General features: G+C 33.9%; 1 pseudogene; it reads right to left on the bottom strand.

Moving 5' to 3' along the window:
* Positions 1-3,375: 3,375 nt before the first annotated feature.
* Positions 3,376-3,535, bottom strand: LOC116638415 (annotated as a pseudogene).
* Between the last annotated feature and the right edge of the window lie 18,932 nt (positions 3,536-22,467).

Below are 22,467 nucleotides of genomic sequence, written 5' to 3'. Positions count from 1 at the left end.
TTTAAAACTAAAAAGCACACCTACAGAAAATTCAGACTTTTGGCCAAGCTAAAGTGAGGGTAAAACTGAAGTCAACCGCAAATCTGTACAGCAAAGGAATTCGGTATGAATAAGAAATGGTGAAAAGTCTTATTCAGAATATGGGCAAAACATACCTACACAATTTACAATATGGTGACAAAAATGGGGATAATATGGTCAGAGCAGGAAGCAAAAATTCCAAACATCATTCAAAAAAGCATCTGTAAATGTTGATGATGATGATAATGATTATACTCCAACAAATCTTAGCCAGGATTTTATTTCAGTTCCAGGATGGATACTCTGTGTTCAGTTACAGCAAAACTTTCTTCCTTTCCGATTCTTCACTTACCACTCCCTATCACAATAAATAAATTTTCTAAAGCTAAATTAACTGTTAATAGTTCATATGATTTTTAAAAGCAACTTTCTTGAGGTTTTTTTTTTTTTTACATACTATAATATTCACTGTTCTAAGTGTGTAACTCAATGATTTTTAATTAATTTACAGAGCTATGCAACCATTCCCTCAATCCAAACATTTTATTGGCTTTATGGAGATACAGTCCACCTACTATATAATTCACCAACTTAAATTTTACAATCCAGTGGTTTTTGGTATATTCACAGAAAGAACTGTGCAACTATCACCACAATCTAATTTTAAAATACTATCATCATCTCAAAAAGAAACCTCGAACTGATTAGCAGTTACTCCTCCATACCTCCCAAACTCCCCTTCCCCTACTCCTAGGCAACTATTAAAAAACATCTGTCACCATATATTTGACAATTCATATATTTGACATTTCATATATTTGACATTTCATATACAGAGAAGCATAAAATATGAGGTCTTTTGTGACTGGCTTCTTTCATTTAGGATGTTTTCAAGGTTCATCCATGTTATAGCATTTAATCAGTACTCCACTCCTTTTTACTGCCAAGTAACATTCCACTGTATTACTACATCACATGTTTATGCAGTTAAGGAACATTTGAATTGTTTCCACTTTGGGCTATTAAGAATACTGCTGCAATGAACATTCAAGTGTAAAATTTTCATTTTCTTATAAAGATACCTAGGAGTGGAACTACTGAGTCATAAGACAAATTTACATTTAACGTTTCAAGAAAGTGTCAAATTGTTGTTGTCTGTAATAGCCATTCTAGTGGGTATGAAGTGTTATTTCATTGTGATTTTGATTTGCATTTCCCTAATGACTAATGATGTTGAGCCTCTTTTTATGTACTTATTGCCATTCGTATATTTTCTATGGAGAAATATATATTCAAATCCCCTGCCTGTTCTTAAACTGCATTGTCTTTTTGCTATGGAGTTCATATATATATATATTAAGATTATTTATTTATTTATTTGAGAGAGAGAGAGAAAGCACACAGAGGAAGAGGAATAGGGGGAACCAGACTCCCTGCTTCCCCACTGAGCAGAGAGCCCAACATGCGGCTTGATCCCAGGACCCCGAGATCATGACTTGAGCCGAAGGCAGACACCCAGGCACCCCTGGAATTTATATATTTTGTATACTAGTCACTTATCAGATATATGATTTGAAAATATTTTCTCTCATTCTCGGGTTGTCCTTTCACTTTCTGATAGCGTCCATTGATGCACAAAAGTTTTTTAATTTTGAAGAAACCCAAGTGATCTATTTTTTCTTATATTGCTTGTGATTTTGGTTATGAAGAAACTATTGCCTAATTCAAGGTCATGAAAATTTTTACCTATGTTTCCTTCTGGGAGTTATATAGTCTTAGATCTCTCTTTTAGGTCTATGATCCATATTGGATTAGTTTTAGGATGGCATGAACAAGAGTGTCCAACTTCATTCTTTTGCACTTTGATAGCCAGAATTATTTGTTGAAAATATTATCACCTCCCCCCCCCCCCACACACACACACTTCATTGTTTTGGCATCTTTGTTAAAAACTAATCAGCTATAAATGTATAAATGTTATTTCTGCACTTTCAATTCTGTTCCACTGTTCTATTCAATGCCACTACCAAATCGTTTTGATAAATGTAGTTTGTCCCAAGTTTTGAAATTAGGAAATATGAATTCTCTATTGTGCCTTTATTTGGAGATTATTTTGACGATGCAGAATATATTGCATTTCCATGTGAATTTTAAAAACAAATTATCAATCTGTGCAAAAGAGAGAGAGAGAACATGCAATGGGATATTGATAAGGGTTGTACTGAACTTTAGATCAATTTTGAGTGAACTGCTATTTTATCAATATTGACTCTTCCAACACATGAACATGGGATATGTTTCAATTTATTAATTTCCTCCTTTAATTGCGGTTTTCAGAGTATAAGTGTTACATTTCTTTTGCAGAATATAACGTTATAACTATTGCTTTTTTTCTTTTTTATGCTATTATAAATAAAATTGTTTCTTTACTTTTATTTTTGGATTGTACATTGCTAGTATATACAATTAAAGATTCTGTATGTTGATTTTATACTCTACCAACTGGTTGAACATGTTTATTAATTCTAATAAATTTTTAGCAGATTCCTTGGGATTTTCTTTCTATAAGATCATGTTATATGCAAAAATAATCTTACTTCTTCCTTTCCAATCTAGGTACCTTTTATTTCAGTTTATTTCCTAATTGGCTTGACTATAACCACTAGTACAGCATTGAATAAAAGTGGCAAGAGGGGACATTTTTGTTTGTTCCTTATTTTGGAGGCAAAGAATTCAATCTTTATTAATTAATTATGATGTTATCTGTGGGGTTTTTTAAAGATACCCTTTACCAGGTTGAGGAAGTTTCCTTCTTTTTCCTAGTTGGTTGTGTTTTTATCCTCAAATGGTGTTAGGTTTTGTCAAATGCTTTTTCTGCATCTATTAAAATGATCATGTGCTTTTTGTTCTTTTTTTCCCTGTATTTCTGTACTTATTTTTTTTTTATTTTTATTTCTTTTTTAAAGATTTATTTGACAGAGAAAGCGACAGCAAGAGAGGGAACACAAGCACTGGGAGTGGGAGAGGGAGAAGCAGGCTTCCTGTGGAGCAGGGAGCCTGATGGGGGCTCAATCCCAGGACCCTGGGATCATGACCCGAGCCGAAGGCAGACACTTAACGACTGAGCCACCCAGGCGCCCCTAATTTTTATTTCTTTTTAAGTTTTAAATTTTAATTCCAGTTATATTAGTTTCAGGTGTACAATATGGTGGTTCAACTCTTCTATACATGACTCGGTACTCTCTGTTGATAAGCTGTATTATATTGAATGATTTTCAGTTTGATCCAATCTTGCCTTCCTGGGATAAATCCAATTTGATCATGATGTATAGTCCTTTCTATATGTTCTGTCTTACTACATTTGATTTGCTAGTATTTTGTTGAGGAATTTTTGTGTCTAGAATCATAAAAGATATTGTTCTGTAGTTTTCTTGGCATGCCTTCAGTTTTCAATTAGCAATAATTGCGCCTCGGATAAACCTCATTGGCTACGATACTGCCACTGCACAAAGCTATGTCTTCAGTTTTGATATCACAGTAATAACAGCCTCAGAGGATAAGTTGGGATACGTCCCCTCTTTTTTTTTGTCAAGGTTAGTCTGCTAGCAATGAAATCTTTCCGTTTTTGTTAATTTGGGATTTTTTTAACCTTTATTTTCACTTTTTGAAAGATAGTTTTGTTGGATACAAGATCCTTGATTGGCAAGTAATTTTTTCTTTCAGTACTTTAAATATGTCAATCTTCTGGTTTGATTGTTTCTGATTAGAAGTTAGCTCTCAATCTTATTGGGTCTCAATTCTACCTGATGAGTTGTTTATCTCTTTCTGATGTTCTCTTTGACTTTATTTTTCTACATTTTGACTATGATGTTCAGAATTAAGATCTCTTCATGTTTTACTACCTGGAGTTGCGATTCTTGGCTGTATAGATTAATATTTTTCATCAAATATGAGAAGTTACAAGTCATTACTTATTCAAATATTTTTCTGCCTTTTTTCATATTCTCCTCTCCTTCTGGTGCTTCCATAATGCATATGTTGATGCACTGAATGGTACCCACAATTCTCTGAGACTGTTCACTTTCTTTTCTTCTCTGTTCATCTCTATGGACATATCTTCAAATTTGCTAATTCTTTCTTACATCAGATAAAATCTACGATTTAGTCTCTGTGGTAAATTTTTATTTTGTTTGCTGTACTTTTAAACTTTAGAATTTCCATTACTTTTTTTTTTTTTTAAGATTTTATTTATTCATTTGACAGAGAGAGAGAGAGAGAGAGAGCACAAGCAGAGGGAGCAGCAGGCAGAGGGAGAGGGAGAAGCAGGCTCCCCGGGGGAGCAGGGAGCCCAATGCGGGGCTCAATCCCAGAACCCTGGGATCATGACTCGAGCCAAGTCAGCTGCTTAACTGACCGAGCCACCCAGGCGCCCCTCCATTTCTTTTTCTTAAAGAATTTCTGTCTATTTTTGAATATTCTCTATTTGATGAGCCACTGTGATCATACCTTCCTTTACTTCTTTAAGCAAAGTTTCCTTTAGTTTTTTTTCAATTTATTTGTAATAGTTGTTTTGAAGTCTTTGCTAATCTCACATTTGCACCTTTTCAAAGGTAGTTTCTGTTGGCAAATTTTTTCCTCTGTGTCATAATTTCCTGTTTCTTTGCATGTTTTGTTGTTTTTTTAATCTGGACAATTCAAATAACATATCATAGGAACTCTAGATACTGATCCTCTATTTCCCACCTCAGTGTGTAATTATTTTATTATTATGTTATGTTAATCACCATACATTACATCATTAGTTTTTGATGTAGTGATCCATGATTCATTGTTTGCGTATAACACCCAGTGCTCCATGCAGTACGTGCCCTCTTTAATACCCATCACCAGGCTAACCCATCCCCTACCCCCTCCCCTCTAGAACCCTCAGTTTGTTTTTCAGAGTCCATAGTCTCTCATGGTTTGTCTCCCCCTCCGATCTCCCCCCCTTCATTCTTCCCCTCCTGCTATCTTCTTCTTCTTTTTTTTTTTTTTTAACATATCAATGTGTAATTTTTAATGATTCTCCTCAGAGGGTGAAGCCTTGCACAGTCACCCAAGGATGACAATGACTTTAGTAGAACTCCCTACACTGTTTCTCTGTCTTTCATTTAAGGTTTGCATCTCCATTAGGATCACACCCAGATATCAGCCTCCACTAATTGCTGGCTTATTGCTTTATTGTTTTTGATAATGCCCTGGGACATTATTGCTTAACAATCTGACCCAATTAAATTTGGGGCCCTTTGCAGAAGTAATATTTGAAGAGGGCTCTTCTTGATTATTTTTTTCCTCTGTCTTCTTGCTGCTTTATGGTTTAGCTTGTGGCTCTATGTAAGTTAATAGCCTTCTCTTGATTGCTTACCTCCATATTCTCCATTTTGTTCAACAGTAAATTTAGTCTTGAACTACCCCCCTCTCTGCTCAAAATAAAGACAACTGTTTTAGGTAGAAGGTCAGAGCCCTCTATTTTTACTGCCTACCTCTTGCCTGCATCAAACCTCCACAACACGGCTCTGGAGCTAGGGGCATGGAAAGTGTCCCAGTTCAGTAAGAGTAAGACCACTGTTCTATCAATAGGGCATTGATCTGATAGGTAGGTAAGCCTTCTGTCTTTTTGACTTGCTTTTCTGTGTGTTCAACCTCTGCACTGCAAACAAGCTGGGGTAAATACAATAACAGTCATGGTATTCTCAGCCTGTTGCACCCGGTATAGAGTTTCTGCCCTTCGATTTGGAGCTGAGGGAAAAAGAAAGCACCAGACTTCTCAGCTATTCTTGCCTGGAAAAGAACATCTACAACCTGGAGCTGGGTGGATGCTCATGTCCTGCCTTTCTCCAGGCATACTATATAGCTCTAGCCCAGGACCTGAGAGGAGAGAGAGCTTTATATTCTTGGATACACCTGTGAAGAATGGAGTTTCTGCCATCCTGAGTTGGGAAGAGAGAGGAAGGTAGCTACTTGTGGCTTGAATGCTAAAAACTCTTGCTGTTCTTTCTGATATTTAGTATATTTTCTTGGTCGAGTATTTCTTCATTTTCTTTATGACCTTAAGACAATTTCCAGAGACCTTGGTTATCTTTAAAAATAATTTTCACTAGTTATGACAATTTCCCTAGGGAGAGGATCTGCAGACCTATTCACATGGCCATTCTGGAAGTCATCCTTCTATCAGTACATATTTATACACATTGCATCTTAAGAGAAATGTTTAGTCTGATGAAATAGAACTTTTTTTTTTTTTTTTTTTTGGAATAAAGCTCACAGAAAGTCAGGCAAGAAATTATCACAGGAAATCACAATTCAGGTTGCCATGGTGACTTAATGTGAATAGGGTAAGGCAATGTTCTTTGCCTCAACTATCATCTAGCTTTTTGTGTGAAAAGTCCAGATTTTTGAACACCCACCTCCCTTGCCATAGAGTGAGTGGGTTTTAGGAAGAGTCTACCAATTTACATCTTTAAGTCAGTGTCCTAGTTGATATTGAATGATGTGGACAAAGGATTCCACTTTGAGTACTATGAGATTAGGAAAGATGTTGAAGATAAATGAGCTAGATTCAAACATCTAAGAGATATGTAAAGGAAAATACCAAGTAAATTAAAGATAGATGTATTTCTAAGAAGACAAGAGAATTATAAATTATGGAATTTTACTTAATCAATGATTGATGAGCCCTAGAACTCAAAGAGGGAATGATCTGGGCTGATTTAGGATATCTTTAATTAAATGATGGACCCTATACTAAAGTAAACTGTAAAGTGTCAAGCATATGAAAAAACAAAATTAGGACACCTGGGTAGTTCAGCCAGTTAAGTGTCTGCCTTCGGCTCAGGTCATGATCTCAGGGTCCTGGGATCGAGCTCCCCAGTCAGACTCCCTGCTCAGCGGGGAGTCTGCTTCTCCCTCTCCCTTAGTCCTTCACCCACCCTGGCTCATGCTTTCTCTCTCTCTCTCTCTCAAATAAATAGATAAAATCTTTAAAAAATAAACAAAACAAAAACAATACAAAACAAAACAAAAACCAGGAATGCCATCACCAACCCAGAAATATATTATGAGGAAAGGGAGTTTGGGATGTAAATCAATGACCAAAAGATCAGTCTGACAGCTGAAAATAGTAATAGTCTTAATATGATGAACAAGCCAAAAAAGAATTCTACATGTAAGTTATTGATCAAGCTGGAAATCTAGAAATCAGAGGGAGTTCAAATAGCATTAAATCTTCACAATTTTAAAATTAGAGGAGCTTTAGATATTGTCTAATTGTCCCAATATTCATATAATTCAATTTATTCATGTACTCGTTTAATAAAATTTTTTAAACAGCTACTTTGGCCAAGCACTAACCTAGGGGCTTAAAGTATGTCATTGAACTAAATGAATGAAGATCCTTCCTACAGTGAAGTTTAACCCTAAGGCCCACAGAAGTACAGTAAATTCTTATGAGTTAATTATTGGCACAAGAAATGGTAGAACACTAAATTATACTAATTCAGTGTTCTAATACCAGTGAGAACAGACAGAAAATGGCAGAGACACAAAATGATATGCGGTGAAAATGGTGAGTATTAAAACATTCTGAAACTCAGGTATTAAGGTCCAAAAAGGACTACCAGAAAGAATAATTCGGAGCTCAACTAAAATTGTTTTTAGTTACTCTTGATCTTACAATAATGGGAAGAAGTCACTTCCTCAATTACATAAGAAATAAAGGATTATTAGGCCAGAGCAGACCATCATAACCTCTTGGAAATAAAAGAAAGTAATATAAATTCTGTTTTGGCACTCACTGGCCTTTCTATATATAATAATACAATTTTTTAAAAATACATGGGTGCTCCAGAAGCCACTGCGCTAATGATGATAATAATCTTATTTAATATTTATTGATTACCTACTATATGTGAAGTATAATGATGAAGACTATACATATATTACCCTGTTTAATGTTCATAGCAATCAAATGTGCTGTTGAAGAGTATTTCTCCAACTTTACCAGTTGAAGAGTATTTCTCCAAATTTACCAGTGTGGAAGCTGAGTTTTAATTTCTCTGTAGTCACACATAAACTCAATGACAGAGGTAGGGCTGATTTTAGAATGTTGCTGGTCTCACCACTCCACCATCCTAAGCATCACTCTACCTAAATTATGCAACAGATGGTTCTATACTCCATAGTAGAGAAAAAGTAGAATATTTGAAGGGTGGAAAGCAAACAAACAAACAAAAAACTAAACCTTTTAGGAAATAATAATTGGGTGTATGCAAAAATGCCAAAAAGTCATGAATCCATCTGAGTAACTAACGATACGAACATACAGACTAAGTGTGTTTAACAGAAACAACCCTATAGTGATGATACGATTATCAGATCCCTCAAGAGTGAATTAATATGAATTCAAATGGTTAACAATTATGTCCTTTAAACTTCCTTAAATGCCTTATTATATAAAGAAAAAGATACAGATCGATTCTCTTCTCTTACTGGTAAATATTCATAATTGATTAATAATGATTGAGCAGCCACCGGACTAAGCTAAGTAGTAGATTTCAGACCCCTGAAGCTCTGTTCAGTTTATTAAACCATACTTCCACCTCTGGTTTGTTTTTTCATAAACTGAAAATTTGAGCCCCTAAATAAATATGAGGCAATTTCAGATCCCTTAGCACTGAGAAAAATGACATCTATCTTGAACTAATTGCAGTCTCTTTGGGAAGCTGGGTGAGTGCTATGCCTTATTTAATATTCCTGAGTTTAAACTAAGACTACATTTTAATAAATGCTCACAGAGCAGATTACCAAAATTTGTCATAGACAGGTGGGAGCATTCCATTCCCTTGGCTGGAGAAGGATATTCATTCTAGAAAAAGAGATCAGTCAATTTTGTCACAGGCTGCATGGATGGCTCCATTTCATAGTAGTCCTGGCTAGGAATGGGATATAATACCATTGAGAAAATGTCTTCTGGTAAAATTGCTCTTTGTAATTTTATTATCTATATCTATGTATATAGGAATTTGAGACAATGTTCCTGGTTTTATACTTGTCATTTTCAGAAGGCTATGTGGTACAAAGTTATTCATTCTTCTACCAAAGCATGAAAATCACATTTAGAGGATGGAGAGGAAAAGGGTATAGGAGGATATGTTAGAATGAGACAATGGCATTCCCATGTCAGCATTTCAGATTCATGTGTTTTGTCTACCTTGTATCCCTCAGTAAAAATACAATGTTTAATAGCACATAGTCACATTATATTTTGCCCTATTAAATTTTAGGACATGGAACCAAAACATAAATTTGCCTCAGTGTACTGCTGTAGATGAAATGGGAACCCAAACAGATGAAGAAGTCACCTCTTTCTAGGAGAGGTCATGGCACATTTGACAAAAATGTACATCTTTTGCACTACAGATGAGCAAATGCTTAACTACAGGATGGTTTCTCACACTGTATACCAAGGTTTGTTAAAATAACAGTAGCAAAAAAAAAAAAAAACCTTTGCATTATGGATTTAAACTCAAGGTAAAGAATAAAAAATAAACATGTTAAAAAGCTTTTAGCAGATAGAAGCCCATTCTGAATTTATAAGGATGCCCAAATGGTGTAAAGGGAGCAAAAATGATAAACTGAGGAGACCCAGGTATTGTTTTATAGACAATCTAGTGAAGAGAAAATAGCCTAGCTCACTTTGTAACTTGGTTGGGCAGGGAGGGGAAGGCTAGTAGTGTGAAGTGCTGATATTATGGAACCCTTTATCAGATTATTTTGCTAGTGTATAAGTAGGTTGTTTAGTGCTAGGAGATATAATGGGAGACATAGGAATTTGTTAGCTAAGCAAATTATTAGCCATTCAAATAAGCTCACTTGAAGAAGTCTTGTGAACTGAAAAGAGGTCAAAAGGTTACACCAAAAACAAATTATGTCTTAAAACCACTATCAGTTGTTTATAGTGCTGCTTAAAGAATTTTTTCTCTTATTAAAATTAAAAAAAGAGGCACACAGGACACAGACTTTAAATCAATTTGTCCAGCCATAAGGAAATGGAGCAAGGTAAAATGAGAAAATGAGTCAAAATTCAAATTGTACATTAGCAATAACAGAAAACATTTCTTGCTAGACTATTAGACAGCCATGAGGTTGGCAGCTGCCATATCCATACTTTACGTTATAGCAGTTATTCTAAGAATTAGATAATAATTATAATAATGAGATTAGTTGATAGAATGAAGAATCTGGAAATGAATATAGTCTGGAAATTGAGAAGTTATTTTCAAGGTTGCACAGAATTGTAAATGGCAAGGAATCAGATCACTGCATCACTTTCTCAGCCTTCACCAGCTATTCACATTTTTCTTTTCTCAATCTGTGAAGGAAAATTAAAAAAAAACAAGAAGATACAACCCTTCCATATCCCTATTCACCTGAGTGGATAAAGGGTTTGAGCTTTCATCTTGAGGTTCCCTCTGCCTATAACAAGCCTCTGATTTTCTTTAATTTGACAACCCTTCCTCAACCATTGAACATTTAGTTCAAACATTATATCTAATAGGAAGTATTTTCCAGACTCCACAGATTGTGTTGCATATCCCCACTCTAGAAACCATCTTCACAGGGTTATCACATTAAATAAAAATTTAATGTTTATATCAGTCTTTAGAACCAGCCTAGAGACCTCTTGAGAATAAGGGACGATGCTTTATTACCTTGGTACTCCTAGGTACCAGTACTTGGCTTATTATAGGTCTTCAATAAATAATCAGTGGATAGTACCAGAGTTTAGAATAGTCTTTTGGGAAACAATTAACCCTATATTGAAATCTTAGAAAAACATTAGGACTGATGTGATTTTTTTAGTCACCTGATTGAAAACATTTTGGTTGCTGACAATGGGAACAATATTCTGGGATTCATATTCAGCACCAACAACTAAGCTATTATGGTGAAGGGATTTAACCTTTCTGATACCTGGGTTTTTCATCCATATAATAATGATATTGATGGGGCGCCTGGGTGGCTCAGTCGTTAAGCGTCTGCCTTCGGCTCAGGTCATGGTCCCAGGGTCCTGGGATCGAGCCCCGCATTGGGCTCCCTGCTCAGCGGGAAGCCTGCTTCTCCCTCTCCCACTCCCCCTGCTTGTGTTCCCTCTCTCGCTGTGTTTCTCTCTGTCAAATAAATAAAATCTTTAAAAAAATAATAATAATGATATTGATAATACTTAGTTTACTGTGTTCCTCATAAAATAATCATTACAATGCCCTTATCTGACTCATCATAAGCACCTATTAAATAATGGTTGCTATTCTTAATAGTTTTATTGTTGTTAGAAATGGTAGTCAATGCTCCACAGGTAGTAATAATTAAGACTTGGAATCTACAAATGCCCTGTGTACATTCAAGATGGCTAACAGAGTCATTTAATATGCTAATCAACAACGAAAAAAACAAAAATAAAATCAACAAAAATCTGCAAGATGTACTTTTTTATTGAAAGTTTTACTTTGAGAGGTAGCTTTCCAGTTTCTTCTTTCAGACTGAGCATAAACTCCATCCTCCAGCCACCATAAAGTGAACAGAGTATGTTCAACCTCTTTAATGATTTGATTTGTATATTTTAGAAATTTTAAAATTAAAAAAAATCTAGATGCTATCTTCAATATCTAAAACAGGCTATAAATCTATAAACATTGTCCGTTCAAAATTTAAAGAAATAAAATTAAAGACATGTTGAATTAAATATGCTCATATGAGTCAATATTTGTAGGCAAGTAGTAAGGATTTCACAAACTAAGTGATGAGTGCTTTGGATTGCCATTTATTTAGATAAAACAAAACTTTTTCAATTAATAATGCACTTAATTACATAATGAATCCAATCAATCTGTGTGTGAATATTCTCTAATTCATTACTTATGGAAACATTTCAAAAAATGTTTGTCAAACATTAAGGTATATTTCCCTTAAAAAAGTTATTTTTCAGTACTTACAGGATTTTTTTTAAATTAAAGGACACATTTGTTCTTCCCTCCCTTTGTGATAAATCCATAGATAAAATCAATTTTCTTTTATTAAAATATTAAAATATCTACTTGAAGAATTTCAAAATAGCAATTGCCTACTAAAACATCGTAGGCAAATTGCTTCCTTCAATAACACAATCTGCTTTAGTGACATAGTGTTTATTTTGCTAAGATTGTTATAAATCCCAGTGACTGGATGGCCACTATATATATACTCACAGCATGAGTATGATATGGGACTAAATTATCTATCATTGGTTTCAAACATATTGGAAAATGGAAATTTTGTGCTTAACTGTAAATTTATTTTATTTGTATTAATCACAATTGCATATTCCTGTCTATCTAGTCTTGGAAGATATAAACTCAATGAATTTACATCCTGTTTCATTCACAAATGAATTGTGTTCCTGAATTTTAACATGCTATTCCTAAAACTATTAGCTGTGTTTCTGCTTTATGGGATGTTCCTACATAAGCTGGCTGTTCATCAATTTGGTGTCCATACATTTCTTTGAAAGTTATATTATAATTAGAGTTTAGGTTAATACTATTCAGTAACCATAAAACAGGCATAAAATAATTATAACTCATTTAGTGAAATTAGAAAAGGAGCAATTATTAGACTCCCATTGTGAAGCTTTGCTGTGAGGGATAGATAATCTATCTGCAAGATGTACTTTTAGAACACCATTTTCAAAGAAATAAACTAGATAGATTACTGCTTTGTCTTGGTGCACTTGAGGCAGAGGGGGTGGAACTGAAAACTTGTGTCGTATATGTGAGTTTTCTGAACTTTCCTGAATGTTTATAGGCAAATTAAAAACAAAACAAAACAAAACAAAAAACTAGAGGTGGTAAATGCTTAAGATTCCTGTTCACTCTAATATTTGTAAAGCTGAGAAAGCATGTTACATAAATTGATTTGTATTTGTAAGGTACATTTCCCATAGATTTGAAAAAAAAAACCTTTTTATAGTCTAAGGCACTCAAACCCTGTCTGAAAATTTTAATGATCAGTGTTTTTTTTTTTCCTAGTGTGCTCCAGAGTGTTTGATTTGCTTGAGTGCCAAGAGAAGTATACTGGGCCTAATAATTTGCCTTATTATTCAATCATCCCCCTCTTGGCAAAGGTATGTTCATTCATTCACAGATAAATAAGAAGAGATGATGTCTACAACTTAGAAGTTCAAAGTAGAACAAGTAATAGAATTTCTCTGCACTCCCTTTCATTAAACTTTGTTTCATCTAAGTAGTTTTGCAGTGATATGGGGCCTCCAAAGTCCAAGAAAAACATATCTAGAGATAAAATATAGAAAATAATAAGTTTAGTAGAATAATAATAAGTTTTAAAGAAAATAAATCAGAAAGAACTAGTATATCTATACATTTAATTTCTTTGCATCATTGCTGAGAAAAATGTCTGGTGGCAAGAATTCATTTTTCTAGGCTGGGGGAAATGGCACATTCTAGAAAATGAAAAGGACCTGGTGATAATATCCTTGCCAACCCCATGTGGAACTGAGAGGGAAAATAAAATCTCTTGGCTTTAAGAGAGACAAGATGAAGGTCCATTCTTTCTTGTTTTCCTCAATGATCTGTTAATATTTGCCTGATGTTATAATATTGTCAAATCTAAATATAATCCCAATACAACAAAAAGTAAACTTTGTCACATATTGTGATTAGGAAGGCAGTGGGGAAAAAAGGCAAAAAAGAGTTGAAAGTTCATCACTAATGTTATTTGTATAATGACATAAAATTCTGTTTTGATTCTTGTTCAATGAAAGCAAAGATACATCCAGAGAATTTCTCTGACAGCTACGAACAAAAAGAAAGAAAAGGTTTCCTTCTGAGAGTACTTTTCTGTCATTTAAGCCGTTTACATGTTTCTTTACTTTTACCTTTCTTGCTTGCTTTCTGACCACCAGGGATACAATGTTAGCACAGGGTCACTGGGGCTCTGTCCAGCTCTAGACAGATGTTGCTATAGTCAGAGTTTTACGATGACAGAATGAGATTTCCAGAATGCACTGGTGAGTTCTATGACAATTGTTAAGCTTGTCATTTAGAGGAAATAAAAGGAAGTCATTGATTACTTTCAACACTCACTACCTTTGCTTTGAGTGTGTGAAACGCTTTTTTTTTTCCCATCCAAAAATAACAGACAGCAGCTCCCCAAAATAGGCCACATTATTCATAGTCCAAGACTCTCAGGCATCATAATTTACACTGAGCTGAAAGGAATTATGACTTTTAAGAGGAGTTCAGTCTTGCTAGACAAGTAAGGGGAATTAATTGAATGAAAATGCAAAATTAAACGCAAATGATGAATTTGGTTAATTTCTTCTTCTTCCAATGTTCCAGTATATTCCTCTGACCATTCTCCAGGAACATTGCTTGAAATAACAGCTGTGAATTATAGGTTTCCAGTAAAGTATGGAGTTGTGGTTTTTTTTTCTTTTTAAGAAAAAGCATCTGATGAACAGTTGCCCCAATGATTTAGAGGATTCATTCCAGTTCTTAATAATCCCATGTGGCTTTAAAATATTTTAATACTTTTTCTCAACATGTTTCCCACTATACCGCTGTGAAATTAGTAAATTACTAGGACAATTGAAATGGGGAGAACAAGATCCTTATTCTTTTGTATAACAAGTATTTTTAGGGATCAGGTAAGAATTTAATAGCGAAAAAAAATTAACAATGTGTATAATAGTTTGGTACTTTAATCAAATGGATCAATTCTTTATTAAAAATAATCAACTTGTCTGATTTCTTTGATTTTGGAAATTAAACTCACTGTCTGTATTTGAAATATCAAGTCAGTTTATTCAAAATCATCAAACAGATTAAGTGTCTAAGATACAGCTTAGAGTTAGAAAATAACTCTCAAAAACTGCCTAATGTTTGCCATGGATGTTTTCCCTGCCATATTTCTTTTAGATAAATAATGTTTTAAAATTGATAAAATTTAATTGTCAGGTGGAGAGAAGTTAAAAAGAAGGGGGAAAGAGGAGATTGATTATATTGATTATCCAAATAGCTTTATTAATAACCCCATATAAATCACTACTAAAATCCTTTAATAAGATCTAAATTTAAGTATCTATGATAACTCACATACATATTGGAGTCATGGAAGGAAGGAAGGAAGGAAGGAAGAAAGGAAAAGAAAGAAAAGAAAGAAAAAGAAAGAAAGAGAGAAAGAAAGAAAGAAAAGAAAGAAAGAAAGAAAAAGAAGAGTGTTCGATATTAGAAAAATCAGATTATAATAAAAAAAAGTTCCATGAAATATCTAAAAGATAATTCTTACTATAGGTAATGCATTTCTTATGTTATGGACTCTTAATGTTACCCTATGAATCATTTTAATGTCATTACCAATGAGGGAATAGTAACTTTTTTTTCTGAAAGTGAAAAAAACAAAGAGTGCTATATCTGGGGGAGGTAATTTTGAAAACCAATATCACCTGACCTTTTCAAATTTTCAGATAATTTAAACCTTAAACCTTTCCAATTTAAAAATAAGAATAGCAATATTTATGAAAAAATAGTATCCAAAGATTTTTGATATGAAACTATAATTTTCTTTTTTACACTGCTTTAACTTTCAAATGCAATGCCTTTCCCTCAGTATAACAAATTATTAAGAATATTTTAAAATCTGTGTTAAATTTATTTGTATAATTTATAATGTGTATAATTTATTTGTAATAAAATTAGTTTTCATGCTGATAGATGTTCCTTTCAACTATTCATGAAATTTATATAGAAAAAGAATGGGTACATGCAATGCATATATAAATATATATATATGTATATATATTTTTTTCTAATAAGCATAGAAAAAAATAGCACCTTAATAAAATGTTGATATTTTGTCTTTAGCAAAATCTCAAAGATTTTAGCATAAGACAATATTAGTTTTCATTGTGAATATGTGAGAACTGTGCCTTATAGATTTTAACTGAAATCCTAACATAATAACATAAGCATGACCTTCTGTCCCTCCCTTCTATTTCCATACCGCTTCAGAGCCCTGTGGTGCCCTTCAACCTAATCCTTTGGAAAGACTTTTTGTTAAATCTTTTTAAATTTTCATAGTTTCAGTTATTTTTACTCTCTGTTACACCTCAGTAAAATATTTTGAAATTTTTAAGATAAAAAAACAAAACAAACCTATGAGGAAATCTGCAACAGTATGCAATAAAAGGATAATTTATAAGCCCCAATACTTGGATGTCCTTTCAGATCATTAGAAGTAATACTCTAAGAATGCAAATCTAAGCCTATGCCATCTTGAAACCAAACAACATGTTCATCTTTTTTGGTGTCCTTAGGAGAGTTCTTTCTGGAAAAATAGTGTTATTTTCTAGGTTACTTAGTCAATGTGAAAAATGAGATTGAAGTCAAAACTAACCAAGCTGTAACTTTAGTCATGAGATACAAATAAATCTCTAACTATATGCCTTTATAATTAATTACCAGTTTGGAAAGCCACATTTTTCTATCAGAATAAACTTCAGCCACAAGAGGGATAACTGACACAGCAATACAAAATTTGCTGAGCTACCTAAATCTAAAACTATATGTTTAATCTGGTTAAAAGTAAAATAAAAGCACAGACAAAAGCTGAAAAAAAATTCTCCCACCATAACATACAAACAACGTGAACATAAGGTAAGATGTAGTTATATTTGCCTTTTTGAGGTGATACAATGATTTTTTTCTCCAGAGTCCATTATATGGACTATATAATAATTCTTTTAAATCATGTCAGGTCCACAAAAAATTAAAGAAAGAAGAGAATGAAGTGAGGGAGAGATATATAAGAAGGAAGAAACAAAGAAGGACAATTGTAAATATCAGAGAAAGAGCAGAAAGTTGAACAAAATTGAGTATTGCTGTAATTTTGTTATGTTGGTCAGTTGGTCAGGTAGACACTTTTGTTACATCAAACTCAGAACCTTAACACTTGTCTTTGTAGGATGATCATTCTGATGATATTTGACTAACATTCTTTCTCCAAATTAAATTTGTACACTTTGTTTACCTGAGCATATTTTTCCTATAACCTCTCTCAATTTTTATGGCAGTAAATTAGCACAGACGCCTGTAACAGAAGGAGCCTCTCCAAAAAAATGAAGACATCTGTCTTTTTGAAGAGGGACAGAGAGCCTACAAAAGGAATGAAACAAAAAGAAAGATTCCCTAATGCAGCAGAGCAAAGCAAGAGGTAGAAGTGATTCTGACTTCAATCTATTCAAAGCCCACATGTTTATTGCTACATCAACACTACTACAGGGAAGGAGGAAAAATTAGGTGGCATGTCACATACAAAAAGCTGTCCAAGATAGGAGAAGAACAGAGGAAAATATTTCAGTACAAATGTAGAAATCACTGTACATCTTAGAATGACTATGAATTACATGACTTCTACCCAGATTAAAAATCAGACAGAAACTAGATATTCAGTGTTGATATAATCCCAATAATGTATTAATGCCACACTCACGTGCCTGACTTAGCATTGACTATGTCCAAAAACATTTTGCTTAAGCAGCAAATTTCTTTTCTATGACCAAAAAACCCCATTTGTAAGAACTAGATATTCCTGAAAAGTTGTGGTAGAAATGATCTTAAAGGGTATCAGAGTTCAAAGACTTTTAAAAGGCAAAAGGACTTTGCAAATCACGTAGTCCATCTTCCATATTTTACATATGAGAAAACTAAGACCCAGAAGTATTAAAGGTTCTTATCTAGAAATCTCAACCACTGATAAAGATTGATAGATAAGACATACCTGTATAAGTTAGAAAAGACATAGATGGCAGATAGATAAATTTATATCTCTCTCTCTCAAATAAATAAATAAAATCTTTTTTAAGAAATCTGAAACACTAGAGAGCTCTTCTGTGTCAAGAATATATCTATCTGCCTATTAGAAAAAAGGACTGAGTTCTAGTTTCTAGTATCATTCACATTTCTCCTGACTCTATCTGCAATCTATATGATCTCTTACCTTTTGCCTATTAACATCAATAGCACTTCTTTTTATTAGTCTCTTGGTACTCACTGATGTTTTATGCATAATGATGCTTAAATTTAATTGAGCTGTAAGTTTCTGTTTAATTATGAGTCTCCGTGATACCTTCAGTGCTTTTTCCTTCTCTGATTACTGTAACAATTTCTCCATAACCCCTTTAAAATTCTTCACCTATTAAACTCCTAGCAGACAAGCCATTTTTAAGAAAAAGACTAATTGGAACTTTGTAATTATCTTAATGTATTTTTGTTGTTGTTGTTGTTTAGTAAAAACCTTTCTTTAAATACACATGGTGGAATAATCTAAGACCTGGCTTTTGATGGTCTAGTTCTTATAGAAACGTTTTTGGCTTGAAAATCAAATATATATTTAACCACAAAGAAAGTGTTATGCTTCAATTATGCTTTGTTTTTCACCCTAGTCTAGTTGTGTTCAAGTGGTGCTTACTTTTTTTCCACAGTTGGTATCTCAGTGTGAGAGCTATTCTGATAAGTTAGAGGCACAGAATTTTCTACTGTGACAGGTATTCAATTAACCACCTCACAGTTAAACCTGTGAAATCTTCGTTGTATCTCAGGTCCACAGATAAGATTTCAAAACTATAGGTTAATTATCTAGATAACATATCTTTACATTAGAACATTCCCAACCATTTTAGCATTATGTGAATATCCTACTTCTGTTGAAGGATGAATATGCAGATCTCCAACAAGAAATAGAAACTGAAATTTTGAGACTTCAGATCAAAACTTTGAAAATGATATTGGCGATAAAGGGAATACTGCTTCCTATGTCCTCTCTTGCTAGGCCATATTTCAAAAGCTACAACATTTCCCTTAATCTGTCTCATTAACTGGATTTTAGGGAATCACTGTGGCAAGAAAGTTCTTTCTTATTTCTTCCATGAGAATCACCAATTACTTAGTATTTCTTAAATTTTACCTGAAGACAGAACTTACAGTGAAATGGATCTTCTGGATAAAATCTGGAGATAGTATTCTATGACTTTTGTGCCACAGAATTTTCATGTATTTATTATTCTTCCACCACCATTTGTGCAAAAGTGCCCTAAGAATGGATATGAATATGCATGAGTGAAATTCTTGGTGTCTTCAGTTGGGTTTCCTAAAAGCAGAGTTTAAGCAGGGATTTAATTTCAGATATGCATTAAGGGAATGTTCATCAGGAAAAACTTGTAAAGAAGAGAGAAATGCATAATAAAGGAGGGAACAGGGACTAGTACAAGCAAGAATGTAGTTTCTGAAAAGTTAAGCCTTAGCCTACCCCATGGTGATGAGGCTCCCCTCGTAGTTGTCCCATGTTGAGGCAAGGGCATTTCAGGGATTTGTATCCTATCTAAGTCGCTGTTGGGGGCATTGAGGAGGTCATGTAACCTTCTATTCATCCTCTGTGAGGTGGGTCCTATCAAACTAGATCAATTTTCCTGACAAGCTCACAAGTCTAAGTAGTTAGTCACAGAAATTTAAACCTATAGGAGCTAATAAAATACACCTGGCTTTTAACCTTTTAAAGCAGTGGTTCTGGGGGCCCCAGGTGGCTCAGTCAGTTAAGCATTGGACTCTTGATTTTGGCTCAGGTCACGATCTCAGGGTCATGAGATTGAGCCCTACGTCAGACTCCATGCCTAGCTTAAGATTCTCTCTCTCTCTCCCCCTCTGCCCCTTCCTGCTTGTGCACTCTCTCTCTCTTTCTCTCAAAATTCTTATAAAGCAGTGGTTCTTAAAATGTAATCTTTGGAACTGCAGGAACAGTAATACATAGAAACTACATATTATGCAGTGACAGTAATCAAAATATGGTACATTAGTAAAAGGAAAGCCATATAGATACATGGAGGGAAAGCATTCAGAAAGAGACTCACACATTTATGGTTAATTGACTATGGTTAATTCAACCAAGTTACTGAGGTAATGCAATGGTGAAAAAAATAATCTTTTTAACAGAAGGTGATGGCATAATTGGCATATTAATTATCAATTGCTGCATAACAAATTATCCCAAACAGTGGTTTAAAATAACAATATTTATTATCTCACAGTTTCTGTAGATTAGGAATCTGGGTAAAATTTAGCTGAGTGCTGAATACTGTAAGAAAAGGTAAAGACAAGCTATAGATAAGGAGAAGATCTTTACAAAGTGCATATTTGATGTAAGACATATAGTCATAGGATACAAAGAATTTTTACAACTCAACAAGAAGTCAAAGAACTCAATAAAAATAGGTAAAAAATGAACATTTCACTGAAAAAAATGTAGATCGTAAATAAGCAAAATGAAATGATTCTCAATATTTTTAGATATTAGGTAAGTGGAAGTTAAAACCACTACATACCAACTAGAATGGTTAAAATAAATTGAAAATACTGAGTGTTGGTGAAGATGAGCAGCAAGTGGAACTTGTACACACATTGCTAGTGGGGAACAAAAATATAATACAGCCTTGTTGGAAAATAGTTTGTCAATTTCTTATGAAGTCAAATATCTATTTATTATATACATAGTAATTCTTCACCTAGGTATTTACTCAAGGGAAATAAAAACATGCCTATTCAAATACCTATATGCAATTACTAGCTGGAAACAACCAAAGCCTCCTCAACCCACTCCAAGAAGTCCAGAAATATATGTCCCCATATAAAGACTTCATTCATTGTTACCAAATCTAAGAGCACCACAAATGTCTGTCAACTCATCCACAAGGAAATACAATTGGAGTGGTATTAACGAATGAACTTCCCGGTTTATGTAACAATATGACTAAATCTACAAAGCCTTAACCTAAGTGAAAGAAACTAGGAACAAAAGACTGCATGCTGTATGATCCTCTTTATATTGGATTTCCATTCTGGAATAGGTAAAACTAGAAGAAGAGGATTTTATGCCTGCCAGGGACTAGTCACAGAAGGAAGTCATTGTGAGAAAGGTGCACAGGGAACCTTTTTGAGGTGCTGGAAATATTCTCTTTTCTCTATTATGGTTGTGATGGTGATTCCATGGCTGTATGCATTTGTCTAAGTTCATTAAAGCACATACTGAAAGTAAATTTCACTGTATTTAAATTGTATTTTCAATAAATCTCACTTTAAGAAGGAAAAGAAGCTACCTTGGGAGCTCCCACTATGAGAAGAATGTGATAGGCTGCAACAGATAATGCTTTCACGGAAGCAATTTTAAAAAGCTGAATATATTTCAAAGGTCATTTTCACAAGCATTATTTTTTAATTTTTTCATTATTGTTTTTATTTTTTTAATTCCAGCAAAGAGTTAACATACAGTGTTATATTAGTTTCAGATGTACAATACAGTGATTCAGCAGTTCCATACAACACCCAGTGCTCATCAAGATAAGTATACTTTTAATCCCCTTCACCTATTTCACCCATGACCCCATGCACCTCCCCTCTCTTAACCATTAGCTTATTCTCTGTAGTTAAAAGTCTGCTTTTTGGTTTGTCTTTTTTTCCCCTTTGTTTATTTCTTTCTTAAATCTCACATATGAGTGAAATCATAGGGTATTTGTCTTTCTCAGGCTGGCTTATTTCACTTAGCATTATACTCTCTAGAGCCATCCATGCTGTTGGAAATGGCAAGATTTCATTCTTCTTTTATGGCTGAATAACATTCCAGTGTGTGTGTGTGTGTGTGTGTGTGTGTGTGTATGTGTATACCACATCTTCTTTATCTATTCATCTGTTGATAGACACTTGAGCTGTGTCCATAATTCGGCTATTGTAAATAATGCTGCAATAAACATAGGGGTGCCATATATCCCTTCGAATTATTATTTTCATATTCTTTGGGTAAATACCCATTAGTGCAATTGCTGAATGGTAGGGTAGCTCCATTTTTTTATTTTTTGGGGAACCTCCATATTGTCTTCCACTGTGGCTGTACTAGTGTGCATTTCCACCAATAGTGTATGAGGGTTCCTTTTTCTCCACAACCTTGGCAACCCTTGTTGTTTCTTGAGTTTTTTATTTTAGCCATCTGACAGATGTGAGGTGATATCTCATTGTGCTTTTGATTTGCATTCCCCTGATTATGAGTGATGAGCATCTTTTCATGTGTCTGTTGGCCATCTCTATGTCTACTTTAGAGAAATGTCTGCTCATGTTTTCATCCATTTTAAATTGGATTATTGTTTTTTGGGTGTTGATTTGGGTAAGTTCTTTATATATTTTGGATATATATATATATAAATCCCTTTATCAGATACGTCATTTGCAAATATCTTCCCCCATTCAGTAGGTCGTCTTTTAGTTTTGTTGGTTGTTTCGGCCAGTGTCAGAGAGATTACTGCCTTATAGACATTAA

This window comes from Phoca vitulina, unplaced genomic scaffold (genome assembly GCF_004348235.1).
Source record: "Phoca vitulina isolate PV1807 unplaced genomic scaffold, GSC_HSeal_1.0 scaffold1, whole genome shotgun sequence".
In the NCBI taxonomy this organism is placed as follows: Eukaryota; Metazoa; Chordata; class Mammalia; order Carnivora; family Phocidae; genus Phoca; species Phoca vitulina.
The sequence above is the reverse complement of the archived record's forward strand: the minus strand, read 5'-3'. Positions and strand labels throughout refer to the sequence as shown.